This window comes from Vulpes lagopus, chromosome 6, assembly GCF_018345385.1.
Source record: "Vulpes lagopus strain Blue_001 chromosome 6, ASM1834538v1, whole genome shotgun sequence".
NCBI lineage: Eukaryota > Metazoa > Chordata > Mammalia > Carnivora > Canidae > Vulpes > Vulpes lagopus.
The window spans coordinates 33,977,691-33,984,215 of NC_054829.1; positions in this window are offsets into that span (position 1 = coordinate 33,977,691).

Here is a 6,525-nt window from a genome sequence, read left to right on the forward strand (position 1 = left end):
AAATAAAAGTTATCATCCCATTCAACCTCAAACATCCTCGTTAAAGATCTGTGATTTTTGTTTGCTCTTTGTAACTTGGGCTTTGATTAGATGATGAAACAAATAGCACATGCAAAATTGTTTCCTTATATTCAAATTTATCCTACATAATATAAACACTACTGTATACCACTAATGGTCACCAAAGTGATCAATGGAACAAATTCCATCAACAAACCTCCAATGTCTATAAGGGAGCTAACCCTGGTGCTAACGAACAAAACATCCCCTGCTGGCTCTTTCTTATAAAAGCTATGAACCAATGCCTTTGGTTTCCTGACAAAGGAATCAAATTAGTTCAAGGACTACAAGAAAAGTATAGGCTAAACACAGATTGGCCCTTGACATAATCTCCTCCTCTCCATCTTGACCCCTAAGTCCTCAGAATTGTTGAAACACATTTTGAGAAGAATTCAGAGCCAGGCATTGTTAAGCGAGGACTGCCCTGCCTAGCACACTGCGTGAAGCAGAACCCAAATAGTCTCTTCATTTTCCATCAACCCAGGGATGTTTAGGTCAGAGAGGGAAGCTCTACTCAGCCCCCAAGGCAAAGATGAAGCAATCTTCATGGTTTTCCCCCCAGATACTTCTAACAGTGTTTTAACATTCGTCCATGCAGTCTATAGAGTATGATGGGGTTGAAATAAATATTGCAAGGTTCAGTCCCACACTATTGATTGTACACCACACCACATGCCAGCCATGGTGCTGGATGCCATGGATATGATTAGGAGCAAAATGGACATGGTCCCTGACCCCATAGAGCTAATGGCCTGGGAGATGGGGGTGCTGGTTCATACATAAATGAACAAATACCAAATCGAAACAGATGGGGATTGTCTTAGTCTGTTTGTGCTAACACAAAGTACCATGGACTAGGTGGTTTATAACAACAGAAATTATTGTTCCCAGTTCCGGAGGTTGAAGTTTCAAGAGACTGAATAGCACTCTCTGCAGGGAAGAAAAACTATGGGAGGAATACTCTGGCATTCCTACTCCCTCTTTTATTCCCCCTGGGAAGAAGAATGACTCATGGGCTTGCAAATTGAGAGGAGAAACTGGCTCCCTGTGGTTCAGCCCAGGCTCCTTAATCCAGTTTTGGAGAATCCAAGGGGTCTTCTGGATTGAGGTGATGGCTAAGCCTCAAAGGATGAGAAGGAAAGGGGTCAGGGGAGTGGGAGTAGTTTGGGAGAGATAACCCTCAGGGCAGGAGGAACAGCACCTGGAAACCCCTGGACACAAAAGAAAACATGGTCCTTTGGAAGAACAGCAAGAAGTTCTTCATGGCTGGATTTGTAGAGGGAGAGAACAGGAGCTAAAAGATGTGGCTGGCAAAGGAACCAGATCATGAAGGACCTTATGTGCCAAACTATGAAGTCGAAGTTTTATCCTGAGGGCATTCAGAGGGATAGAAAGGTTTAATGGAAAGAGTGAAAATACTTCATTCCTGATAGATCCGTCTGGCTGCAAGGTGAACAGGCAGGAGAAAGATTGGAAGTTCCAGCCTTCTCTGAAATTGTGAGAGGACGAAACAAGGGCCCTTTGCAGGGCCAGAAATCTTCATCTTGGCCTTCCAGATCCAATTGTCCTGGGCCCCGGGTCTGAGCTCCTTTCAGAGGGCCCTCCTCATACAGCCTCCAACCCAACTCTGTTAACTACTCATTCTCTCTCTTCTATAGGCCTGGGTGGGCACAGAGTCCCAGGGGTGCTGTGGAATTCCTTGTAGTTTCTTTGTGTTTTTTTCCCTTGTAGTTTCTTTACACCCTGCCCACATATTTGTAAACAACCCCGTTATTAAAAACTCCGTGAATGATCCTAATTTGAGTGTGCCAGCTGGTTCCTGCTGAGCCTTTCATAGTTACACCCCCGCCCCTAAATAAGGAGAAAAGAAGCATAAGTGACACAGGAAAGGGATGGGACCGTCTTCCTATGGATTATGGCTTGAGAAGTTGGCTGTTTAGGAAAGATAACAGACTTACTGAGATAGTGGTTGTCTTTTAATAGCCCTACTGTTTGCTTGAGAATGATGTTGCTCACTTAAAAAGAAGAGAAAAATCACTGGAAGTCCTACCTCCCAGAAACAAATGCTATTAAAGGTCTACTGGTTATCCTTCTACATAATTCTCTACACATATATAATACTCATGCAGATGTGTTTTATTTTGAGTGGCTCATACTCCAAATGCTATATCAAACCCACTTTTTCTCATTCATCCATAAGCTTCAACTTTGAGTTGCTGGTGGAATAATACAAGTAGATGTGCCTAGAAATAAATTGAATATAACAATCTAGAGTCTAAGAGACTCAGTCTTGGGGTCACCATTAGCGACATGGCCACGAAAGCCGCAGGAGGCAGAGGATCGCCCGAGGTAGAGGGTAGGAGGGTGAAGAGGCAAAAACCACCACAGAGCTGCTGGAACTCAAACCCTGACAGGCAAGAGTAATGAGGGGAGGCAGATAATGAGGTAGGAGGAGCATGGGAGTCCTTGGCGTTCAAGAAAGAGGAGTGGTCAACAGTAAAGAAAGCCACCACTGGGTCCAATAAGATAAGGGCTTTGGATTTAGCAATACAGGATAGCTGGTGCCCTGGATAAGAGTGATTTTAGCAAAGTGGTGGAGGGGAAGCCATGCTGTGGGAGAACAAAGGAGAAAATGGAGGTGATGGGCCTGCCCTCCCCACTTGCTGGCCCCTCGTGTGGATGAATCATCTGGGCATTTTGTGATATTGCAGATCTGATTCAGTGGGTCTGGGGTGGGACCTGTATTTCTAACAAGTGCCACAGGAATGTCGATACATACCACTGGACCAAACTTGAAGCAGCAAGGGGTTAGATTAGGTTGCCCAGTGACAATGCCTAGTCTTGATAAGCTCACAAAGGGCTTTACCACAGACACTTAAGCATGCAGAGATGAAAATGAATTCTTAGGATCCTGGATTATTATTCACATCAGAAAAGAACCAAAAAGGAAAAGTAGAGGAAATTTTTTGTTCTTGTATGTCTAGTTCTTCTCTAAGTATGCACCTTACTCATGAAAGTCTCTCTGTTTGGGTTACTTAATAGTGTTTCTTAAGTTCCAAACTTAGATGGACTTTTTAGTTATCTTTTTCTTTTTTTTTTTAAGATTTTATTTATTTATTCATGAGAGGCACAGAGAGAGAGAGAGAGAGAGAGAGAGAGGCAGAGACACAGGCTGAGGGAGAAGCAGGCTTCATGCAGGGAGCCCGATGTGAGTCTTGATCCTGGGTCTCCAGGATCATGCCCAGGGCCGAAGGCAGCGCTGAACTGCTGAGCCACCCGGGCTGCCCATCTTTTTCTATTTTCTGTCTAGTTACTATATTTTTCTATTTTCTTTCTAGTTACTATCTCTACTTAAACCACATTAGGTTCAGGAACACACTCTGAGATCACAGTCCTCTGAAAATTGTCGATATTTGTTTTATAGCTCAGAACATGCTCAATTTTTGTAAATGTTCTATGAGTGCTTGAAAAAATCATATTCTATTACTGTTGGGTGCAGTGGTTTATGTCTCTTAGGTCAAATTTATTTGAATAAAAAATATTGACCTAATTATATAAATAAATTTGACACCTGGGAGTGGGGCATCTGGGTGGCTCAGTCAGTTAAGTGTCTGACTCTTGATTTCAGCTCAGGTCCTGATTTCAGGGTCATGAGATTAAGCCTTATGTCAGGCTCCATGCTGGGCTTGGAGCCTGCTTGAGATTCTCTCTCCCTCTTTCCCTTTGCCTCTCCCCCATGCATGTGCATGAGCTCACTCTCTCTCAAAAAAATTTTATTAACTGGGTCTTTTTTAAAAAATATTTTATTGGGCAGCCTGAGTGGCTCAGCGGTTTAGCGCCTGCCTTCAGCCTAGGCCTGATCCTGGAGGCTCCGGGATCCAGTCCCACGTCAGGCTCCCTGTATGGAGCCTGCTTCTCCCTCTGCCTCTCTCTGTGTGCCTCTCATGAATAAATAAAATCTTTTTTTTAAAAAAAATATTTTATTTATTTATTCATTCATGAGAGACAGAGAGAGAGAGAGAGAGAGAGAGAGAGAGAGAGAGGCAGAGACACAGGCAGAGGGAGAAGCAGGCTCCATACAGGAAGCCCGATGTGGGACTCGATCCCAGGACCCCAGAATCATGACCTGAGCCAAAGGCAGACACTCAACCACTCAGCCACCCAGGCCCCCATCTTAACTGAGTTAATGGGTCTTCATATTCTATCAATTACTAAAAATAAATGTGTTAAAATCTGACTGGAAAGCCTTTCCTCTCCACCTCTCCTATGGGCCCAACCCTTCGTCTAGCATTTGGGGATTCATGGTGACCAAAATCTGACCTGTTCTCTGCAGAACCAGTTTCTGCCCCAATGGAGTTGACAGCCTAAGATTTACCTGATCACCAGCATCTCCCCACCTCTCTCAGATCTGGAAGTATTTCTCCCTTCTCTGAGCTCTTACAGCATTCACTGCCTGTGTAACTAATTTAACATCTACACAGTCTGTTTTCATTGCAATTATTTGTGTTCATAATTTACTCCCCTATCAGTTTTTAGATTCCAAATGGACAAACACTATCCTATTTTTTTATATAGCTGTTCTATTAAAATATAATTTCAATAAACTATAAAATTCACTCTTATAAAATGCACCATTTAGTGGAAGACTGTCTTATTTAACTTGGCATCCTCTGCAGCAGTGGTTCTCCACTTTGGCTGCATACTGGAATCACCTGGAGAGCTTTAAAAAAAAATCTGCTACTTGCTTCTTGCCCCCAGAGGTTCTGATTTAATTGGTTTGGGGTGAAGCCTGGACATTAAAATTTTTAAAAGCCCCAGAGTGATTTTAACTTGTAGCCAGTGTCGCCCTATAATGCTTTGCACATAACTGGCACCAATAATTGTTTGTCCTAGTTTCTAATATGAGTTAGCTCTAGTTTCTAATATTCAGCTAATTAACTCACCCAGAACTACTTTCCTGTCTCCCTGACAGCCCCTCAGCTCTTAGAATGATCTGCTTATGCCTGTATCCCCAATTGGATGTAAAAGGAAGACTAGGAGATAAAAGTATTTAGAAAAGGTACGTTTACTTGCAAAGATGGGCAGACTTCATTAGGATTGTATCACTGAGTAAAAATTACAAGATACTTAAAGGAAAAGATGTAAGAGGAAGATTACCATGGTTTACATTGGTCTCTTCAGCCCTGATGATATGCTCACATGGGAAGATTTGTCACATATACCAAATTTCTGTCCTCAAAAATGAGTGATAAAACGGTTTTCATTAGGGAACCTGTAACTTAAGGGAAACGCCTGAGATTTCATTCACGTTGAACACCAAATGTAAAAGAGTAGTTCAGTTCCTTTATCTCAGGGTTGAAAGTATCTTATTATTTTGTTTTTTCTTTCTGTGGGGCTTGAGATACACTCTTATTTTTTTATTTATTTATTTTTTTGAGATACACTCTTAGAATGATGGCTGTGCAGTATCATTTTTGTTTCGACAGCTGTGAACTGCCTGAAGTCAGGGACCAGTTAGTCTCCTACATTTTGGTTTCCCCGTGCTGGTACATGACAGGTATTCAATAAATATTGATGGAATAAATATGTTTTAACTGAATAGGGAGCTGCACAAATTTCCTGTCTTGATACTTTTTGCAATTCTTAACTATGGCAGTCTTAAGCCCTGGGCACTTTCTCATCTACCTGGCCTACAACAAACTCAGAAGGGGTTTTACTTCCACGTAAATGGTTGTTGAGGACCTGGGATCCATAAACCTAGGGGCCTCACGGGGAGCAGCAAGGACAGTCACCTCTAGACGAATGAATGCAAGATTCTCCTGGCTGGGAGCGGTCCGTCAGCGAGGCCGGTCATCCTGCCAGTCCTGTAACGCCACTTAACACCTGCTACTGACACCTCCCCACTGCCAGGTCCCAAAGGTTCGCGTGGGCATTCCGAGCCGCGCCCCCTAGGTCCCCCGCAGCAGGATACCCCCCCCCCCCGCACCCCACCTCCCCGGCCCAAGCGGGTTACGCCCCAGGGCGCAATGCAGAGCGACTCAGGCATCAGGAAGACAAAGTAAAACCAGTCGCACCAAGGAGAGGCAGCGTTATTTAGGCAGCCAGCTACTCCCCCAGAGCCTCCACCCTGTCCCCTGGGCCCGGCGCCCGGCGCTCAGACAGTGCCGGGCTCCTGGAGCCCCAGCTCCCTCCACGTGTCCTGTCTTCCCAGCAGCCTCCTCTGCAAGCCTCTGGAAGAAAACCTCCTGACAACTCGCGGTCTGCGGACTACAACTCCCAGCAGACACCGCTTCGCTTCGCTCTCCGCCCCCCTCCACAGGACACGCAGGCGCTCTGGGCTCCGTCAACAGGCTGGACAGGCGACGGCCGTGTGCAGCTCCTTTTGGGATTTGTAGTTTTTCCGGAGCCAGCCGGGCCGTCAGTCAAAGGGAAGACAACTACAAGTCTCGGCGGCCCCAGCGTGAC